The 23,779-nt window shown below is 41.5% G+C and overlaps 1 protein-coding gene across 1 annotated transcript in view; it reads left to right on the forward strand.

Moving 5' to 3' along the window:
• MID1 (midline 1) overlaps positions 1–23,779 on the forward strand; it is a 260,162-nt gene that overhangs the window by 1,895 nt on the left and 234,488 nt on the right. The window lies entirely within an intron of this gene.

Genomic DNA, 23,779 nt, shown 5'->3' on the forward strand with positions numbered 1-23,779 from the left:
TGTTCATTTGTTAAGAGGTATGCAGAACATATTCTATTCATATGGCAAAAATCCAAACTTATTTAAAAGTGTTGGTCTTAACCAAAAAAGCCTTTCACAATACCTCATGGACCAGCTTTACCTCATACGTGCCTACCCAGGCCCTCAAGTTGTCATCAAAGAGCATCTCCTCTAGGAGAATTCCAAAGGGATTCCAAAGGGAAGCTTGCTTAGTGCCAACGCTAACAAATGAAAACTTTTTTTGCAACTATTCCAGATGATATTTTCATTGTGTGTGGAGAGGGTGCTTTCGTTCATTAATTAGTGGCCATTTTAGTTTGTCATTGATTTTAAGCACTGTATTTGCATGGATTTTATTGCTGTTAATTTCCTTGAGACAGCTGTGACAGATAAATCAAATACATAAATAATACTACAGTATCTCTCTTTTAACAGTGGCCACTCAGACTTGCCTGCTGGGAAGTGAGAGCATTTCATTCTCTGCATCTAGTATTCAGAGTATGTTGCTGCTATCTATGTAAAGGTTCTCTGTAGCTGTTGTGGCTTATAGTCTCTGAAAGGCCTATCCATAATGAATTTCCTAATGCTCTTTATAGCTTTCTAATTGAGTGGCCACCATTGTGTGTTGATTTTCATTTGTTAATTATGTGTTTTGTCTGGGGCAGGGAAGGATACTTCCACTGATACTCAGTTTAGTTGGAAAAACCCAGTTCTAGTGTTCTGAGGGACATTAATGTCTTGACACTGTTAATAGCTTTATTGACCTCAGTGATATCCGCTTCATTTTTTAAAACTCAGCAATAGCTGAGTGATAGCTATTTCACATCCTTGGGAATGTTGCTGCTTCTTGGTTGTTGTTTTTAAGTTTGATTTGAACACCCTCCGCTGCAGCTGCGAGTGACGTCTGCTTGACAAAGTTATCACCAAGTGACGATATACAGAGACTGTCAGGCGTATGGTGTCAGCCCTCCTAACACTATACAGCCATTCATTCTTTATAATGTGATGGACCTGGAAAAAGAATGCTGTTGGGGCACTTGCCAATACTTGTCAAAGGTGTTGCGTATCACGACAGATCATGTTTGGTAATATGCCTCCGTGAAATAAGAATCCACTTTAAACTCCGCTTTTATAGTGTAAAAATCACCTTTCTCTTTATAATTATTTGGCTTTTGGGGCAGGAAGTAGCTGTGTGCGGTGAAGTAGCTGTAGAAACCTGGATGTCTGCATGCTGACATCCTATTCCTAAAGAATGTGTAAGCAAGGATTTAGCTTTGTAACCAATAGCAACTTCTCCCCATGTAATTATTTATACATGCGGTAAAGGAATAGCTTGATTATAGCTTGGGAATAAGTAAGTGTCACAACTCCAAAACACTCTGCTTGCAAGGCAGTGTGGATAAAAACCATCTTTAGAGATAATAAAGCTGGTTCCCAAGTCAAAGTAGTTCCTGAATATTAACTACTTACTTTCCCACCAATGGGCGTGGAGGTCTTGGCCCTGTTTGTCTATTGTTTAGATCCAGATTCTGGAATGTGTCCCTTTTATCCACTCTTAATTTGTGCAAGAGTTGTAATAGAATTGTTAGAATTTATTTTTTTTAATAGAAGCATGAGTTGCTCATATAAATTGGTGAACGCTAAGATTAAGATACCAGATGTAGAAGTATTAATATTCTGCTGGATGCATCAACTTTTTAAAAAATATCCTACCTATATTTTTATTTATTTACACAATTTATATCCCATTGACAGAAATTCATAAAAAAATAAATACAATAAAATAAGGAATGCAAAGTAATATGGCAAGCTAAAATGGCAATAGTCCAATCAAAGAACAAGTTAATCTCAAAACAGCTTATAATTAAAAATGGTAAAATTAGATATTCTCCAAACCCCTCAAGGATAGAAGTATATTCCCCCTTGCCTCAATGTGAGTATCAAGAGCCTCTGGCCAGCTTTCCTGTGGTAGGGCTTTCCAAAGGTGAGGGGCACAACACACTCCTTTTATTGTTAAAAGTTAAGCCTCCAACACATCCCTGCTTTGTAGCCGAATCACTGCATATATGTTTTTTTTAAAGAATGCTCACATCCAATTAGGCTCTAAGGCTAAATCATTGGAATGCCTAATGAAGTGTGGGCAAACCTAAGATTGAGAAAGCAAAATAACAGCATGTGCAAGTGAGCACTGTTTTGTACTTGATGGGAACATGGCTATTGTATCAATAAAAGGATTCCATATATGTGATAAAGTGGGTCGGCCGTAGATTTCATAGCCTTCAACTTTCAGGTAAAACAACAATTGAAATAATGATCTTTATAATGAAATTGAAGGCATCTGAAGGCAGCCCCGTATAGGGAAGTTTTTAATGTTTGATGTTTTGCTGTGCTTAATGTGTTTAATTTGTTGGAAGCTGCCCAGTGTGGCTGGGGCAACCCAGTCAGATAGGTGGCATTTAAATAATACATTATTATTATTAATTGAGATTTTGCTCTCCCTGTCCTTTGAAATCTTTGTGAGCAAATACTGCTATTCGACTTATATTTGACATTTATGCCAGGGCTCTGCTTCCCCTTGTCCCGTGTCTTCAACTTGTGCTCATGAACTCTTTTTCTATGAGGTCAGATTTCCCAATTTTTGAGGGATAAACACAGCAGTGTGGGTTCCTTTAAAAAGAAAACCGCACACATACACAAGATTTCACGTTTCTTGCCAAAATACGTGCAAGAAGCGAACCATTCCTCAGAGGGAATATTGTTGATGCTGGCATCTTTCCCTCCCTCTCCTCATCTATCCTGGAGAATTGTGCCTGTCGTCATGACAATGGACCATGATCTTCAACTTTGTTTAGCACTGAAAGGAAACTGTATATGAGAAATTCTGCATTGCTCTTTAAATATTTCCATTCTGGTGTGTCTGTGGCTCAGTTCTGCTGTCATCCAAATGAGAGGCATCACTGAAACTTATCCCAGGCACATTTGTATCTGCTGTTCCCTTCTCTTTTTTCAGCCGTGTACTTTTCATGGCACCTGAATAAACATTTGCAAATATTTATCATTTTTTACCTCACCATTGTGCACTTGAGATCTTTCCCACAACTCCCCTATGTAAAATAGCGAGCACGCGCCTCCTTTTTAATATAAACATGCAACTAATGTGCCCCATGTCACCACAGACATCTGTTATATGTAAAGTAGGCATTATATTGCTCACAGATCAGTCACTTTGTATCAGCACATGTTTGCATGGTGATCTAAACTTTGCAATTTATGTAGATAGAAAGCAGGGTCTTTCTCAGTATCGCGTACGGTAATGTCAACCCCATGGGTGGCAGTCAGCTGTGTTTTCCTTGGAGTAGACCCACTGAAATTGGTGGACCTATTTTGGTCATGTTCATTAATTTCAGCAAGTGAACACTGAGTAAAACTTAGTTGAATACCACCCTATACTTAGAAATGAATGGCGTACACTTGTTTTGTTCTATAGACCTTGTTTAAATGAAATGGGCTGGTGGCCCAAATTTACCACCCAGCAGTTGGGGAAAGGGAAGGAGGGTTTTTTCAGCCGGAACTCACCGGAACAGCACCTCTCAGGTGGGCACCATTGCCATTATAAGAGAACAAGGGAGGCATTAATGGTGAGTTCCGGCACCTCTTTTTTTAGAAAAATATCTCTGGAGAAGGGGGAAGTTGAAACACACCTTTAGCCATTGATTCTTTTTCAATAATATACTTACAGTGAGGAAGGTGACTGTAGTTCTAGCAAGCTAATTTGTTCTTAAATGGGTAAATTCTACATAAACACCTTTCAATCTAGGCCACCTGGGTTCAAGTGACTGCATTGGCTCCAGAAGTATCTCTGACTACATGTTTATTCAGGAGGTATGTGGCTCCATCAGGCTCCATCAGGCCACGTACCCAATTCCTAAATACAGAAACCACCCATTAGTAGCCCCTCCATTTTGTCAAGCCTCAACTTCATTTTATTGGATGTCACCCAGCCCATTGCTGCCTCCAGGCATCCATCCTGTCATCCCAAGCACATGGATGTGTAGAATCATAGAATCATAGAGTTGGAAGAGACCACAAGGGTCATCGAGTCCAACCCCCTGCCAAGCAGGAAACACCATCAGAGCACTCCTGACATATGGTTGTCAAGCCTCTGCTTAAAGACCGCCAAAGAAGGAGACTCCACCACACTCCTTGGCAGCAAATTCCACTGTCGAACAGCTCTTACTGTCAGGAAGTTCTTCCTAATGTTTAGGTGGAATCTTCTTTCTTGTAGTTTGGATCCATTGCTCCGTGTCCGCTTCTCTGGAGCAGCAGAAAACAACCTTTCTCCCTCCTCTATGTGACATCCTTTTATATATTTGAACATGGCTATCATATCCCCCCTTAACCTCCTCTTCTCCAGGCTAAACATGCCCAGCTCCCTTAGCCGTTCCTCATAAGGCATCGTTTCCAGGCCTTTGACCATTTTGGTTGCCCTCCTCTGGACACGTTCCAGTTTGTCAATGTCCTTCTTGAACTGTGGTGCCCAGAACTGGACACAGTACTCCAGGTGAGGTCTGACCAGAGCAGAATACAGTGGCACTATAACTTCCCTTGATCTAGACGCTATACTCCTATTGATGCAGCCCAGAATTGCATTGGCTTTTTTAGCTGCCGCGTCACACTGTTGACTCATGTCACTCGTGTGATTTAGTTCTGGTATCAGCATCCTGGAATGAGTCTAGCACAGGCTTATGAACAACCCATGTGATTTGGCTGATCCCACAGTTGTCAAAGCTGTAATGCAGAGCTCTGATTATACAGAATTGTGTTTAGTAGTAGGGACCACATTGTCATGAGTCACATTGCCATGAGGCTTCAAACACACCTGCTTGTGGGCTATAGCATGCATGGTACCAAAATGTGATGCTACAGATGATTGCCTGGGAGCTGCCATCCAGTTTGAAATTTCTGTCCTGCTCACCCCGACACATTCCCAGAGTACTACCACTTGATCTCACTTGGATGGCCTTTCTAAAACTGTGATTATTATGCTAACAAATAACACACAACCTGCAGAAATACCACATATCTCACAGCTTTCGTGTTGATTCTGATTTTGTAATTTCTGCTGTCTATATCTCGCTGGATACTTAGATGCCAGAACAGAGGATTACGGCTTAAACAACTGTTTGCCTTAGAGGCACTGAATCACTATTGTGTGGCTTTTTTTCTGTTTCTGATAAGGATTACAATTTAAGCCATTGAGTCCCTTGGAGGCACCAATTCACTATATGTTGTCATTCCTCTGCTCCTTTCCATCCTTCAGTTTTCCCGCCAAACTTTATAAAGATCGATTCAGAAAACACCCCACAGCCCATATAAACCATCAACTCTTTTGAAAAAATCTTTTAGAACATCCAACCTAACAATATGCAGCTTCATAATGAGCAAAGCTAGGTTTTTGTTATCTCAGGAATTTATCAAAGTCAGTATTTTTATTTTCTGTACTCAGCCTGCCTGTCCTTGTTTCCTCTCAAAAAAGCCATGCTTCTTCCATTTCATGAATATATAGTATAGGCCAGTGTTCAGATTTTTCAGCATTGTGCAGAGTTCCCTCTGCAAATATTTAAAAATTAAGCTGAAGTATGTGGCCCATACCCCACCAGGCTCATGGTATGTAGCATACATTCTTCAGACTATTTTGGTGGTGAATAAATGCCATGGAATGCACCCAACTCAGAACTTTGGGAAGCGGAGAAAAGAACAGGCAGCTTATCCAATACATTAAATGTGAAGGTTGGAGATTTTTTTAAAAAAATAGTAGCTTTTGAAATGATGCATTAATTCCAAAGGTATCTCCAAATAAGTTAGACTTTCTAAAGCTGCCAAAAATGATTAAGCGGTGGCACTATAAATTGTGAAATGGAGTTGTGAAATGGATCCAAGAGCGTGCACATTTCTGAACACATGCTTGACGTAAAAAAATAAAAAATTACAACTGCTTTGCAAAACTTCATTAAAAGGGATACATTTGGCAATTACAAATAATAGCTTTTCAAAGGAGGAAAGTTGCTATTATGCATGTACTGGTTCCCACTGATTTCTGTTTCGAAACCTATTGCTCCCGGTTACCAAATTGCAGTATTTTAATGCATTCAAGGGAGCTCTGTTTAGGGACGTATTCTTCATTCATCAAGATCTCTCTGAATAGCTGGGTACGTGCATTTGTTCGCAAGCCCCTTTGGGATCCAAGTCTAAGGGATGTGAGGAAGCAATGGCGTGGCTGTTTCACCACCTGCCCGGTTCTGCACAGATCCTCAAACAATCCCTTGTTTGGCTCTGTGAACTTCCCTTTCCTCAGCAATGCAGCGAAGTTAAGGCATAGCAAAAATCTCTAATCCTAAACAATCTTGTGTTTAAATTCCATTGATACCAACTGCATTTATTTAAGGTTGCAGTTAAGATTTAAGATCGTGGGACTATCCTTGACTTTTTGGGACACCTGAATTGCAAAGATAAAATGAGCATATAGAGAAGGCCGAGTCTAATCCATTCTTAAAACAAATACATGAATTAAAACTATGCATCCAGTCATTCCTAGTTCTGCACTGAGATAAGCTGGATTCTGTGACATAATTGCAGAAATTGAGGTTTGCATAAATTAATTGGCACAATTCTGTGGTGTTGAGGGTAGTGTTTTGCATTGTTTCTTCTAGGTTTGCTAGTCAAGGGAAGGGCCCCAAACCAAGGCCCCAAAGCTCTGTTCTTAATCACTGAAATCTTTATTCAGCCATCACCTTGGTTCTGAATATATCAGCAGTTGCTGACATTTTTTCAAACACGTCTTTTCATCCATAAGGACCTCAAAGATGTTGCTGCTGTTTTTATGGGCTTCTACAAAACTTGAAGAATTGCAGTTATGCACAGAACCTGTCTTTAAGTCGCATGCTCTAATGAGGCTATACTAATATACTTGTAATGGTTTCTGTCTCATTTACACTTTTTTCAGTTGGCTGCAAACCTCCAGTTAAATTACTTTCCAATTAAGACACTATTTATCACAATTTATGTTCCCTCCCCCTCCACCTATTTATCCTCATTGTCCTTGGGCCCTGTGTGTAATAATAGTGTTGATATCACCCTTAATACATTGCAGTATTCATGGAACACCTGAAAATCCCAGTAGATTTTAGTTGCGGAGTCGGTTGTCTGAGCTGAATTTTTGCCAGGTACAAGGTAATTAGTTACAACAGATATGAGCTAATGCCATGCTTGAATAGCATGTCCATCAATAATCAGCTCTATTAGGTAATGTGATAAGTGCTTCCAAAGCACAGATGTTGAACAGAGCAAACCTATCTAATCAATTTAGTGCAAGGGTATTTATCTGTCACTTTGTGAAGGGTAACAGGAAGTAATTTGACTGTAAACAAGTCAGTATTAACTATGATTGCAGCCACTTTAGAAAACAGAGTTTTTAAAAAATGATCTCTGTGAAGTGAAACGCTGGGCTGACAAGAATAAAATGAACTTCAACAGGTAGAAATGAAGGGGTTCCACTTAGGAAAGAAGAATTAGCAAATACTAAAGGTAAAGGTACCCCTGCCCATACGGGCCAGTCTTGACAGACTCTAGGGTTGTGCGCCCATCTCACTCAAAGAGGCCGGGGGCCAGCGCTGTCCGCAGACACTTCCGGGTCACGTGGCCAGCATGACATCGCTGCTCTGGCGAGCCAGAGCCGCACACGGAAACGCCGTTTACCTTCCCGCTGGTAAGCGGTCCCTATTTATCTACTTGCACCTGGGAGTGCTTTCGAACTGCTAGGTTGGCAGGCGCTGGGACCGAACAGCGGGAGCGTACCCCGCCGCGGGGATTCGAACCGCCGACCTTTTGATCGGCAAGCCCTAGGCACTGAGGCTTTAACCCACAGCGCCACCCACGTCCCTTAGCAAATACTAGTGATATGTTAACATCCAACTTTTTCTATATAGAGATTGATGTGACATATGTGTGTGTGTTCCTCCTGATCTGTGTACCTGCAGTGAAAAAGATGCTTTTTCACCACTTGTGAAGTGATCCAAAGTATGTAGCTTTCTTCTGACACACAAATCACAAACATTTAAAGATTAGTCTTTAAATTATGGGCCAATCCAGGGGTGATTGGGTGGCATATAAATGACAAAAAAATTAAGTGGAAGACAACTGACTTGGAAGTTGCATTACTTGTTGACTTGGGTGACCCAGGCTGCACACATTTTAACAGTGCCATCCTTTGGAATGGAAGTTCAGTACAATTTTGATTGCCTTAACATAATCGTTTAACACCTAGAAAAATGGAGGCCAATTCTCTCCTTACTCATATCTTCAGTACTGCATTAAGTGTTGGTGTCGGTCATCATGTTTCAAGAAGCAGTAAGTATCCAGCAATTTAACCACTAGCACATTTGCAGAGCTAAGCAGGGTCCAGTCTGGTTTCAAATTGGATGGGTGACTTCATATTGAGATTGCTGCACCACAGGTGGTTGGACTAGATTTTCCTTGGGAGCCCCTTCCAACTCTAAAGTCCTATGATTCTATGATCCTTGTGAAACAGAGATATGATGTTGAAGCATAGTTTCCATTAGTCCTATTCAGAATGGCCAGTGGTCAGCGATGATGGGAGTTCTAGTCCAGCAACATCGAGGGACATTGGTTTCCCATCCCTAGTATAGAATGAAATTTTATAAACAATGAAAAAATGATAGTGGGGTGGTGAATCTACTGGGTTGGAGCCCTTCCACATAACTTAAAGTAAGTGGTTGTGATTGGAATATCCATATAAATGGAACATCAGTGGCCTTCAGACCATTTTTGTCTTGATGTAGTTTCCCTTGCTAAAGCGAAGTTTTGACAGGAAGCTGGTTTGCAGCCAACATTTTGACTGTGTGTTGTCTATAAAATTGAGAGTAGAGTGATGAACTGGTTAGGTGGGGAAATTGTTGCATTTAACAGTCCAGAGGAACTACTGATACCTGCTATCTGCACCTTGCTTTTGTGGCCCTAAGAGAAATCAGTTCATGCTGCAGAATAGTTTTGTGCCAGAGCTGACCGTGCAAAGGAAGCCCCTGAGCCATCTACCTCTCAGTTCTGTTAGAAAATGGAGGCTCTGGGTGTTTTAAGTATTTTATTTGCCTTTGAACTTTTTATCCTTTCCAAGGGCCTGGCTTTTATGCCCAGGGCTACAGTCATACTTTCCTTCAATAAATCATACCACTGACAGTTCTAAGGTTGCTGTGGTATAAGTTGCTGTTCCACCGAATGGGACGTGTTATTAAATAGTTTGATGCTCTGGAACATTTATCGGCTTGTATTGTGCACCGTTTTCTTCTCTTTGAAGTCCTTAATGTGCCATTTAATTCTCTTGCAAGAATAAATTTATCTGTCCTTTCCTTTCCATCATAATTTTAGAAAACTAATAGGATCTCATTGCTGAATAGATAAAAATAAATAAATCCAATAAGTACCCGATGGAGAAATTAGTTCAAGACTGAGCTGCCTGCTTCTTTGCTACATTCTACATGCCTCCTATACTGTGGGCAGGCTGCCTTTTCCATCACTTCGGATCAGATCTTATACTACTTTTTTGTCATTTTGACCAGTATGAGAATTGCAGGCAGATTGCAGCATATAAACGTCTCCATTTCCAAAGAGCTCACTAATTTTCCATCGACATCAAAGGAACAATGATTGATTTGTTTCCCTTATATGTAGGAATGGAAAGCATTATTTTATTAAAAATTGTTGCCAATATGAATCCCCATTAGACTGTTCTTAAACAAAAACACTTACATTTGCCAAATGTATTTGCATCTTTGAACTATATTAGATTTGCTTCAGTGCCTCTTCCAATAAATAATTTGGGCCACAGAAAAGTTGCTTTTAAAAATTAGCTGGGGCTTGAAGGTTTCAGAATGAATGCAAATAAAAATAAGTTGTGTTGGATCTGAGGCTTACCTCATGTCCAAACACATGACTTCAATAATATCATCTCATAGCATACAGTATTCCCATTGTGAATTGAATTCAACAGCATTCTTCAATATACTGATTAGAAAATACCACAAAATGAATCAGGATCTGCTCTGTGGAATGTCACCTTTCCGGAATATTGATCACTCATATATTACTCCAATCAGAAATTGATATGCATGTATTCCAGAGCCAGCAGCATTATGATTTCAGTAATATTAATTTCATGGCATCGGGCTTCCATTGTGTGTTGGCTTCAATAGCATTTGTCCAATGTTCTGACAAGCGGCTACAACATGTGGTGCCACGTTTTCACAATATTGGTAAGAACAGTGACTAGATTAATATTCATGAGATGCTGGTACTCATTAATGTGTATGTCAAAGAAACCGTTTCTTTCTCACTTTATTGCAACTTCCCTATTTGTTTTTGAAGTAGCAAATTAAACATGGTGAATTGAACATGTCCTTTTCCTGCACCTCCGGTAAATACGGAGTTCAAGAGAGCTTTGAGGTTAATGGGTGTAGGGTTACAGTCTAAAAGTGCTCTCTCAATGTTCTGGAAATATGACATGTAAAAGCACATCAAGACCTACTCTGGTTCTCACCCCCACTCTCACATACATATGTATGGACGCTGGTGTGCTGTGGTCTAAACCACTGAGCCTCTTGGGCTTGCCGAGCAGAAGGTTGGCGGTTCGAATCCCTGCGACAGGGTGAGCTCCCTTTGCTCTGTCATAGCTTCTGCCAACCTAGCAGTTTGAAAGCATACCAGTGCAAGTACTGTAGGTAAATAGGCAGTAGGAAGGTAAACAGCATTTCTGTGTGCTCTAGCTTCTGTCACGGTGTCCCATTGCGCCAGAAGCAGTTTAGTCATGCTGGCCACATGACCCGGAAAGCTGTCCGTGGACAACCACCAGCCCCCTTGGCCTAAAGTGAGATGAGCGCCGCACCCCATAGTCACTTTTGCCTGGACTTAACCATCCAGGAGTCCTTTACCTTTAACATATGTATGTGTGTGTGACTCAGGAAGTGCTGTCTAAATTTATTTTCTATTAGTAATGGAACCATCTTCTAAAATGTCAGTGACCAGAACACAAATTCAAAGGATGCTCAAACTCCATCATAAAAGAGAATTTGAATTTTACGAAACAGTTAAGATGAGTTTGAGGGCCATGCTGTGACAAAGACTTGTTTTATTTGTTTGTTTCCATAAACAGCCTATTCTATGCGTCCCGTTCCATCTGGCTGCGTTTAGCTTAAGATTGTCAACAGTGGTGCTTTTTTTCTCTTTTGAATTAATTTCCTCATTGAATTGTTTTGAGTAATAAAAAAAAAAAGCTTTTGCACAGTTTATTGGTGGGGGGAAAGCACACACACATTTTGGGACATATCATTAAAATCCCAGATAATTAGACTGCATGGAGTCAGGCAAACCTGGTTTGCAAAGCCTGCCTTGCTTCTGATTCATCCATATTTAGCCAGCCATGCAACCTTCCTCATAGGGTCAAGCTGAAGAGCAGTTAATTCTTCCCATTTCCAGAATAACATGGCGGTGCATCGTACTGATTGGCTGGACCTTGTGACAGTAATGAAACTACTTCTCATCCCTCGCTGCAATAGGGTTTTGAGGTTTTGAAAAAGAATATACAATGATGCAGATAAACATGCCGGTTGCCTGACTTTTTAAAAAGCAGGCTTTCTCCCTGAAACATGGGGGAGAGGCAAAAAAATAAATCAGACCAGATTATGCGTCTGATATGGGTGCTGTTAGGAGCAAAAGCATGGTAGCTAGGAGCCATAGGAGCCAACTCTTATGGGCCAAGGTCCCTTCTGTAGTAGGGAGCAAGACTTTCATCCTCAGGTTGGCTCTCTGCTGTCTCTGATAAATGCATGTAATTTTTCTTTGTATAACGCTTGCAGTGACAGGATCCAGCTTTTGCAAGTACCGCACCTGAGCTTCTTTACAGAACATTTCTTGCAAAGGATATCTGAAATCCTTGGTATACCTTTATGAACACTGTGAACAAAGCTGATCTAACATGATATGGCATGATATTAATGGTCCGAAAGGTAACATTTTATTTATTTATTTTCTTAAGAACTGTATTCCCTGCTTTTCATCATATGAATGGGTTTACAGAAAAACTAAAACATATACCTATAACATATTTTAAAAATCTATAAAAATAAGGACTGCAAGTAGGCTTTATGAACTATCCCTACTGCTTGATAAAATGGCAAATGGGGAATGTGCTTTTAAAATGGGTAGCCCAACACCACCTCTTCATTTACAAAAACAGTACTTTGATTTTTATATGGATGACGAGCACTGTATGTGTAAATCGACACACACGCTCTGTTATGCGACACTTTCTGGCCTCACTTGGCAGTAAAACAACTGAGTACTGTCTATTAACAGGAAAAGTTCATAGAAACATAGGTTGTGTGGTTTTTAACTGTCTTAATTCTAGTATAGCTGCTTAAACACTTGTAAAACCACTCAATAAAAATTATTTCTGCTCATAAAAAGGACTATTATGAAATTATTGATATAATGAAGGCGTTGTGGTGAAAAGTTTTGGGACTTTGGCCCGCAGGAGTGTGGGGTTAGTTTGACAATTTGAATGTGAGGTTTGCTGGAGTTTGAAGGAACTAAAAGTTGTTTTGATGTTCTTTAAGTAGGAGCATGTGGGGAGTCAGGGAAGCCTTTATGCAGTTTTCTCGGGGGAGAGAGAGTACTCTGGAGACTTTGGGTTTCTTTGCTAATCCGCATTTGTTCCTCAAGCAAGCAATGTTCATCTTAAAGCAGCATCAGGCTCAACTGCCCACTCTGGTCTTTTCCACCCAAATGTAAGCTGTTGGTATTCACCTTACTCTCCTTGTACACCTCCTGTAAAATTGGGCAAAGCTAGGTGCAAGAAAGGTTTTCCCCCACCCCCTTATTACAGACTGGAGGTGGGTCTCCACCTGGGCAAAAACACATCTTAAAAACCCCATGGCACCTAAGTGGCTAATTCACACATGGTGGGATGACTTTCATAGGCTAAAGTCCACTGTGTGTTGGATCCTGGGAATTAACAAGTCTTAGCTTTAGTCCATGTGTCCTTACATCAGTTTGGGACTCTCTGGGTGTCCTTTTCATTGCACATTCATGATGATTTGTAACAACAACAACAAAAAATCCTTCCAGTAGCACCTTAGAGACCAACTGTGTTTGTTATTGGTATGAGCTTTCGTTTGCATGCACACTTCTTCAGATACACTAAAACAGAAGTCTATATGAAGTGGATCTGAAGAAGTGATCTGAAGAAGTGATCTGAAGAAGTGATCTGAAGAAGTATCTGAAGAGGGACGCGGGTGGTGCTGTGGGATAAACCACAGAGCCTAGGACTTGCTGATCAGAAGGTCGGCGGTTCAAATCCCTGCGACGGGGTGAGTTCCCGTTGCTCGGTCCCAGCTCCTGCCAACCTAGCAATTCGAAAGCACATCAAAGTGCAAGTAGAAAAATAGGTACCACTCCAGCAGGAAGGTAAACTGCGTTTCCGTGCGCTGCCCTGGTTCGCCAGAAGCGGCTTAGTCATGCTGGCCACATGACCCGGAAGCTATACGTCGGCTCCCTCGGCCAATAAAGCGAGATGAGCGCTGCAACCCCAGAGTCGGCCACGACTGGACCTAATGGTCAGGGGTCCCTTTACCTTTACTTAAGGTGCTACTGGAAGGAATGTTTTTATTTTATTTCGACTATGGCAGACCAACATGGCTACCTACCTGTAACTAGATTGATGATTTGTGCTAATGATGCTATGGGGCAGTCATATGCAACCCACTTTCAACACTGTTAGTGCCTGCAAAAGTTTCGGAGCGGTCCTATTGCTTCATACTGCATATCCCATAACCTTTCATTCCAGAAACATAGTGGGGGGTGGGGTTGTCCTGCTTTTGTTGCTCTATAGCCCCTCCGGACAACAATAAAGTGGTAGCAGAACAGCACAGAACAACTAATAAACTGGGGGGGGGGGGCAGGCTAATACACTATTATTGTGTCAAGATCATTTTGCAGAATAGTCTACATGTGCAATAAAACACCAGCCCGGAGGAGCCATGGATGCCCTTCTTTACTTTCTAAATAGATTGTCTCACCACAAGAGCTAAGAAGAAATGCAATAATGTTGTTTTGCTGTCAAGGGAAGCTGCTCTCCCTCAGCTGGTGGTAGGATCTTAATGCCAGGTGCTAACCAGTTATTATGAGTGAACAGGTCACTGCCACAAAGTGAGATCTGGGGGTGATGACAGAGGAAAGAGGAGGAAGTGGAGACAAAGTGAACGAAGGAATTGATAAAGGGAAAAGGAGGGTTTTGGGGAGGAAGTAAGTGGCATCATACAGGTGTGAAATGTCTTCTCCTAGAAAGATGGTCTCACCGCTGTACAAATAATTCTATATGAGGCAGTTTGTGTAAGGTCTTTGTCCAGTTCTGCAACAAAGTTCAGTATGTTAGACTGTGGGGGAAATTGACTAGAAACTCTGCTCTGGTTTGGTTCAAACTGGAAAACTATAATAACGATGTAATTTTAGTCTTTCTGAAATGTGAAAAGAGAGGCATATTATCTGAAGCAATCTTTCTCGATATTCTTTGGCACATTTGGGATTTGCATAATAGGCTGAATAACAGTGAAGTCAAGTGATTAGCCTAACTTTTTCAGCATGTCCCGATGTATATTGGATTGCTGCCCACTCCCACTTAGAAGGCAAAAGGAAATACAGACAAATGTACTCAGGGGAGCCATTTCAGTGGAAAGGGGAGGGGAGGCAACATTTAGAAATTTCCAAGAGCCTGATCTTACTTACCCTCAAGGTTAACTTTTTTTAAAGCAGTCTATTTTACATTTTGTTGTGATTTCCTATATTTTAAAAATGTCTGATATAAATTTAGTGGGAAGGATGGGAATTCATTCAGGCTGAATGAATGTCCCGTTAAAACCAGCCACAGAAACATCAGTGGCACAGTAGATGAACCAGCGGTGTGCATGAGATCGGATTAGGTGATCCAGCTACACTTTCTTGAGTGTTGTTCTTGGTTCTCTTCTGCCCATAAATGATAGAAGCTTTTGCTGCAGTGTCACCTTTTCCTTTGAGAGCCAAAGAAATCAGGAAAATACAAAGAAACAATGTTTTCGGTGGAAGAGAGAAGCGACAGAGCAGAACAGAGCTGCCCTGGCTTCTCATGACAGTTCCTCCATGATGTGCAGGAGCAGAGCCCCTAGTCAGTCATACGCCAATTAGATCCATTGAAATAATGGATTCCAAATACTGAAGTCCATCGATTTTGGTGGGTCTAACCTTGAGTGTTACTTAGGTGTTTATCACCCATATTCAGCAAAGGAACAAGGCTTTTTTACAGCCAACAGAATGCTTTCATGCATTCTATGGGAACTGCATGTAGATGCAGTGGAGACTGAAGATACTAAGGTAAGGGTATGGTCGCAAAACTCCATATGCACAGTTTGAGAAGTGAATCTTCAGATCATGCTTGTTGCCTTCTCTGATTAAATTATTTTTCTGGCATGCAATATGGAATCTATCTTGCAGATTCCTCGTCATAGCTGGGTTTTTCTGCTAAGAAAACAACAACAAAAAACACATTATATTAACCACTATGAAGGTATTTGGGTAAGGGTTACCTTGTGCACAGATTGTCTTTATTTTTGTTAACTATGCTTTCATTAGTGCTTCAGTGTGATATGTTTGGACACCTAAGAAGGGGAAATCAGCAATATCAAAGAAACATTTACTTATCAAAACATCATGGGAAAATGCCACATCAGAAAGTATGTAAAGATGCGATGTTAAGATCAGATTTCTTGAAATGGAAATCTGAAAAGTGATACTCATTTGAAATAGCCAACAAAAACAAGGCATATTCTGAGAATGTTCCTGAGATTAGACAGGAATTTGGGGGGTGGGGGAGAGCTGTTTTGGGAAAACAAGTCGACTTATTTAACTTTGTTATTATAATAGTGAATCTTAATATTAAATTCTCAGGAAGTCGCCCTTGCTTGTTTTAGGGATTTTCAAAAACTGTTCCTGTGGATGCAGAGCCTTTTACACCTCTTCTGGCACTGATGCAGGAATAAGTAATGGACAGTGAGATCCTAGAAATGCACTTTAGCTGCTCTTGAGTCAACATCAGTTTTGTGCCACAACAGTTAAAGAAGACTGTGCTATATTTTCAAGTGAAACAGGACACTTGAGTTTACAAAATGTCCAAGGAATATCGTTGCATCAGAGTTTCCGGTTCCTAGGCCTATAAGCAGTCTGCAAGATGCCACACACAAACCAGTTCATCTGCAGGAAAGGAAACGTTTCCTCTGTGTTTTCCAGGCGCAGTCCATGCTTTAAAGCTCTTTACTGCTAAATTGGAACAAACAGCAATTCATGGAAAACCTAAATTGCCATTTGTTGCACTTAAGCTTTTAAAGTAGGGACCTGTGCTTGGAAAGCTAGGAGCAGAAGCCAACTGTGGATAAGTCCTCTTTTTCTCCTCGCACACACATATATGAATAAACGTTAAAATAAAAAATAATTGTGAGGCTATTCTATTCCAGCTGCTTTTTGGTAGACGCAAGCCAGTCTGAGACTTTCACAGCAAGGATGATGATAATAATAATAATAATAATAATAATAATAATAATAATGGGTTTCCCCAGCTGCTCTGCATGTTGTGAAAGTTTCTAAAGCTTCTTCATAGGACCATTTCTCCAAATAATTACATCTCAAATGGCAAGATGTGTGCATACAGTGATCTTTTTTAGAAAAAGCAAAAGAAGCATAGTGAAATGGACTCTTCCTGCATTTTCATTTGTTTATTAATTACATTTGTCAGTCGCATTACTTTGCCCAGGGCAACCCAAAGTGGTTGACAATACACCTCACATAGATACATTAAATTCAAGAGGAAAGTTTTTGCCTTGCGCCTAAGGATAAAACCCAGAAAAAACCTTGTCAGTTTTCATTGGATACTAGCTGGAGGGAGGGAAGGAGGTGTCATCAATTTCCGCTGTGATTTTAATAATATATTCCTGTGCCTTCCAGTGTTTGCCTATATGTATACCCCCTCCTTTTAAGCTTTCTACATGGCACCTGTCTTGCAAACATTACCCTTTTTTGCTAGATTCCCTCTCCCCTCCTGAGGTGAAAGCAAGGGAGTTAGTTTATCTCATTGAAGTGACTCCAACATTGGAAATGCACTGATGAGGAAAAGTTAAGAATGAGAAAATTACAGCCATTCGACTGCATCTCTGTTGAGAGGTTTTGCAGCCCGCTGGTTGCTTTAAGATACACACTCTCTGCAATCTCAAATGCAGGCAACAGGGTGACTCTGTAGTGAAGTACAGAAGCCATTCCAGATTCTGTGGTCCTCCAGGATTTTTGAGGAGTGAAATGCAGTCATTTCACTTTCTGCCAAAATTTACTGGAGCAGAACCAGTGGTCCGGGCCAACAACTCCACTCCCCGCCCCCTTCTCCAGCCACACCCTTTTTGGCTTCCTAGCCAAGGAGCCCTGGGTTCAGTTTGGCATTCTAATCAGACATCTGTCGGATGTGAAATATTAAGAGCTGGTACAGCCCACTCAAACTTACCTCCTGTGTCTCAGTCCCACTGTGCAGCCCCTTAATTTCTCATTAGGTGATGCGGCCACAAAAATGGGTTTCCTCTTTTTAGTATATTCTCTCTCCATTAGCAAAGCAAATCAGAGTCAATTATTTTTGTATTAGGTTACTTTATGGAAAGTATATCTCTCAACAGCAGGAAAGTCTGATGGTTTCTAAGACTCACAAGGGCATAATGAAAGCTGCCAACAAAAACGTAAAGTAATACAGATTCATATGAACCATGAAAATATCATATTGGAACTTAAACAGTAACCTTTAAACCTTAGCATGAGAACAGCAAAAACACCAACCGGGAATTTAAAATGTGTGCATATATACACATTTTTCTAGGCATCTGTGGTCTCAGATCTTAATTTTTTTTATTGGCTGGGAAAAAGCCGAGACGTTAAATCAGAAATCCACAAACAAATGGAAACCCTATAATTTTGTGGAAACATTTTATATAGGGTTTCTTCTTTTTGTTTCTCCATTAGTTCTACTGTGATCAATGTGGTTATGATCACAGCAATCTATATCATTTCTCTTAAAAGTTTTAAATGTCTCTTTCATTCCACTTTTGTCCTTTTAATTTTGCTTCCTGTTGTGCTCCTTTCCCAGTCCTATTGTGGAGACATTCCACTGGCAAAAGATCTGCTGGTTCAGATGATATTATTTTATGGTATTTATACCCCAGCTTTCCGACATCATGGAACCCAAGGCTGTACACATCAACGTGGGAGTCAGGAACCAGTCAGCAATAACTCACAAGGTGTCCATGAAGTTAACTCTTTAGTCAAAGAAACAAAACAGCTCAGGCCTAGTGAGCACAGTACAGTGGTACCTCAGGTTAAGAACTTAATTCGTTCTGGAGGTCTGTTCTTAACCTGAAACTGTTCTTAATCTGAGGCACCACTTTAGCTAATGGGGCCTCCTGCTACCGCCATGCGATTTTTGTTCTCATCCTGAAGCAAAGTTCTTAACCCGAGGTACTATTTCTGGGTTAGCTGAGTCTGTAACCTGAAGCGTCTGTAACCTGAGGTACCACTGTAACTCTTCCCAGTAGGTCTTGCCCCAATGAAGCAGTTACGAGGACTGAAGGCCCCCGCCTTCCCACAGTTCCCTAAGTCTCCTCATTTCCTGGGTCCTTCCCAAGCAACCTGAGACTACTTCACCTTGTCTGTTTCTGTTCTGCCCCCTTCATACCTCTTTGGGTTGTGTGAGACCAGGGAGGAGGGTTGCGTGAGCAACAATCCTGGTTGCAGCAGGAGGGGGAGACTCCCTGGCAGCCTGCCTCATCTCTGCCTCTTGGCCCCTGTCCTCTCTTGCCTCTGAATCAGGACTGCTCTCTGCCATGGCCTCTTTCTGCTTACAAAAACCTGTTGCCTCTTCAGCTTCCAACACCACCTCCTCCCAGTCTGCTCCCCCTTCTCCCTCTGACCCCACCACCACTCCCTTGGCTCTGAGCCTTCTTCCCTTGGGGGTTCACTTGAGGGGTCCCCAGCTGGTGCTTCCCACCACTCCTGCATCCAGCCAGTCCATGACACCAGACCTGCTTCGTTTCAGCAAGGTGGTAGCCTCAGGTGCCTTCAGACTATATGCAGGTCCAAGTGGAGTCTTTAGTTCTCATTGCTGAGTATTAGATGGGTTGGATTCAGGAACTCATGAGTGGAGCTCTGCTCATGGAATGGGCTGCCCATAGCATCCACTACCAGAAAGGGCATGTGACTTCGGCCAATTTTCATTCTCCTTCCGTGACTTCCGAACATTTCCAGAGAATTAGTAGGAGTTAGCAAAGAGGGAATTGGCAACAACTGCTCCCTGTAACCTTGATGCTGCATTGCATACCTCCATTTGCAAAATCCACCACTGGCGATCAAAGCCTGTTCCACAAATGGAAGGGGCCTGTTGGGTCCAGTCCTATGGCACCAAAAAATACTATTAGAATCCAGCGATTTGGGGTGGAGTTGATTTGCAGATTCATGTGCATTGCTTGCTGACTCACTGTGGGATTTGTGAACAGACTGTTTAAAAATGCTTTGTCTGATGTGCAGGTTTTTTTCTGTGGCAATTTTTACTTGTGTGTTTCATTCACAGAATCAAGATGTAAGGGGAAACAATTATGAGGGGAAACCAGGTTTGGGGACAGGAACCCCGACTTTCTCTCACAACTTTTAAGTTGGCCTTAGGTCACTGTTGCTCAGTAGCAGATGAACAGGTTTAGGTTAAATGTTAAAGAAAACACATTTCCAGAGAAAATAAGGAGGCTCTCTTCTCCATTGCACATTCTTCCCCCAACCCTTGGCATAGTTGTGCGTTGATCATTATGGGTTGCAAAGAGCAGATCAGTATGGGGTGGGGAGGGGAGGGGAGGAACTCTGAGCTTAAATACAGTGTATACATTTTTCAAACCAAGTTGTTCTTCAGGGTAATTTTTGACTGACAAAATCTAAAATGAATATGTGTTTTGGAGACTTGGGAACTGAGACCCACCAGACAAAAACAGCTTTTGGGCAGAGGGGTGGAGAACAGGGGATGCACAGAAGAAGAGAGTTACAAATCCTGCTGCGTCTCCATTTTATATTATTTTATACCCTCTTCTGTATCAGCACAGACACGGTCTAACTGTTAGACTCTTAACACAGCTGTGGGAAGCCTTTGGCCCTCTACATGTTGCTGAACTACAGCTCCCACCATCCCTGGCCATTGGCCACACCTGCTGGGGCTGATGGGAGTTGTAGTTCAGAAACATCTGGAGAGCAAAAGGTTCCCTACTCCTGCTTCAACAGATGGGCCACGCCACTGCCCTTGAGAACAGCCTTCACCAAGCTGGTGCTCTCCAGTTGTTTAGGTCTACAACTTCCATCAGCCCCAGCCAGCACAGTGGGAATTGTAGTCCAAGCCATGGCAGAGAACCCAAGTTGGCGAAGGCTTTTAGAATCTGTTGAGGAGATTTGATGACAAGCTACTTTAAGGCTGGTTAGTTATTTCTTCCCTTCCCCAGAACTCCAGGAAATGCTTTAAATGACATGTCTGCTTATTTACATTATAGCATGAAGGGTTTCAAAACCACCACTACCAGCGCCCCTTAACTTCTCCTGCTGCGCTGCCCCTTTAGCCTCATCTCCTGCTGCTCTGGATGGGGTAGCCCTTCTCTCATTTCAAAATCAAATAAGGAAACTATTTTCGATCAGTCATTCAAAATGCCCTTGCTTTGAACTAATTTTGTTTAGAGAGTTGGGTTAGTGACTCCAGCCAAGTTTGACAGAAGGTGCACAAGTTGAAGAAAACTCTGCCCCTCCTTCCCAGCACCACGTTTTTTTGCCAGAGTAAAAAGATCCAGTCAGCTAATGAACATCCAACTCTGGAAATGTGAAGGCCTTGGAGCTTTGTTTTGGGAACATGTAAGATGCACTTTCAGAGATGATTCTTTAAAAATAACTTACGTGTGAAAAGCTCTCTCTTCCCTGTACCAGAGCCAGATGTCAAATTATTTTGCCTGTGAAGCCTCTATATAGAATAGTGACATCATCTTCCCTTTGCAATTCTATTCACACATGTCTGGGAGTCAGTTTCGTTGAATTTAATGAGCTGTACTTCTGAGTAAACAAGCACAGGATTGTGCTGTTAATGTGAATGCATGCACTTGCACGTCTAAATAGAGATGATAATATTTCATGGCAATCCTAATGCTAAGGAGTAAACACAGTTGAACACAGCAGGATTTCCCTTTGAGTAAACCTGCCCAGGATCACTCTGTTAATCCTGGGCCTAGCTGTTCAATGTTTATCATCTGTATTGTTCACAATTATTTTCCGTATGTTTCTTATGGAAATCCCTACGACTACACCATGCCTCAGGTAGGTTGCTAGCAGAGGTCCCATTATTTATTTATTTATTTATTTATTTATTTATTTATTATTCATTTGGGGGAAAAATATTTATATACAGTGGTACCTCGGGTTAAGAACTTAATTTGTTCTGGAGGTCCGTTCTTAACCTGAAACTGTTCTCAACCTGAGGCACCACCTTAACTAATGGGGCCTCCCGCTGCCGCCACACGATTTCTGTTTTCATCCTGAAGCAAAGTTCTTAACCCGAGGTACTATTTCTGGGTTAGCGGAGTCTGTAACCTGAAGCGTCTGTAACCCGAGGTACCACTGTACTGCTATTCATTTAAAAAAAAAATCAAAGCAGTTTACAGTGGCAGTACACAAAACAACACGATGAAAACCATATAAAAATCTGCAGGCATCGGTGCAATGTTAAGTGTTTTATGAACACTTTTAAATCAATAAATAAAATTCCATCTTGCTTGTCCACCACTTTTTTTTAATTCTCAGGTGATCCGGTTTCTGAGACAAGAATGCCAGCCACAACGGCTGCTGTCTTTTTCAAAAGTTAAACTTGTACCGATGTGCAACATCGTTTCTTAAACTTTTCCTTTCAATATGCCTAGAGAATCCACCATAACCATTTCCAGAGGGTTAGCCATACTAATCAGTTGCAGCAAAAGCATTCTTGTGGCACGTTAAAGACTAGCACATTTATTATGGCTTAAGCTTCATCAGATGCACAATCAACCAAACTCAGTGAGCTTTCCTTGGCTATCTTGGCAATGGTGCAGAGTGACTATCCTGTATGAATTGAATTATTATTATTTTAGCTTGATAAAGACATCAAAATATTTTCATTGCTATATTTAAGGGGGGGCGGAGGAATCTGTGAACTGCTTGTTAGGCTACTTTGCTCCAGTTGTCACTGTCAAAAGTGGTCTATAGTGGGTGAGACAGTTCTGGATCCAGGTCTGACCTCAGGGTTTCTAAGATCTTTTGCCCTGCACTCTGTATCCTGTCCAGTGCTGCTACTGTGTAATATGATAATATCTACTCAAAAGTGAACTCCATTGGATTCAGTGGGGCTTACTCCCAGGTAAGTGAGCATAAGATTGCACATCAGACGACCACTTGATGTTAATTTAATATTTACACACCAAGCTAAATTGTTCTAAAAATTCTCAAAGAATATGGTTGGCGTGAGCTGTTCATTCAGTCCCTTGAACGCTCTACATTGCATTTGGTTTCATCTGCCAGTGTTCATACTTGGAAAATATTCTTAATACAACGGAGACATTTATGTTGAAGAGTGCATTAATCATTCACTTCCCAAGCAGTCTCCCCCACCGCCCCCGAACTCATATTTCCCATATCTGGGTTCCCTTTGTGTGGAACATGCTGCATCAATGCAAGCAACTAATGCAGCTGTCAGTGCTAGTCCCTGAAGGCATCTTTTATTCTGTCATGATGATGGCAAAATAAATGCTAGCACACATCCTGCTGCTCTAGGCAAAACAAATAAAATCTATTTGAGATGACACTTAAGGATGAAATGAGTTGGCTGTAGCTGGGACTTCACAGTGTGCACAGTTACATAATGCCTGGCAGAACCCCAGCTCCCTGACCTGAATAACCAGGTGAATGGCCAGAGTTGTGGCAGCACAAATGGCACAGTATTAACTGTGCGATTCGTTTGGCCACCCCCTGGACCCATAGAGCAAATGTCCTTTTTGGTACCTGCAAAAATCAGATTGTCAGCGTGGATGCAGTTAGGCTTTAGCTTGCCAACATGGCTGCCATTTTAATTTCTGCACAACGCAAGGCCCACAGTGTGCTCATTGTGAGGAAATTTAAACAATGGCTGCTGGCCTTGCTATACTATCTGCGTTGCTGCTGGCTGCTTCTTCTGCCCCTCTGTGACCCTACCATCCCAGCCTGGTGCCACTGGTAGCACTGGTAGAATTCTTTGGGGCCTACTAATGGCACTTTGCTGAGGGTCTCTTAGACATGATTCCATCCCCACAACACGTCATCTGGGCTGTGGGGTGTGTGTGTGTGCTGTAAGCCAGCCACCAGGAGCCGCTGATGGCGGCATCATTGCTTCTGAAGATGAACATGAGTATAAGACAAATGAAATGCTAATGATTAAACGCGAATCAAACAAGATTTTAATGAAAGAAACAGGAACCGAATAGGGTTTTCAGAAGTAAAGCTGAATGCTAAAATGAAAAAGAAATTACCGTATTGCACATCTGTAGTATTTGCTACTTAAGCTGAGCTCTCCTTCCATTTG

This window comes from Podarcis tiliguerta, assembly GCF_965153285.1.
Source record: "Podarcis tiliguerta genome assembly, chromosome: 4".
Lineage (NCBI taxonomy): Eukaryota > Metazoa > Chordata > Lepidosauria > Squamata > Lacertidae > Podarcis > Podarcis tiliguerta.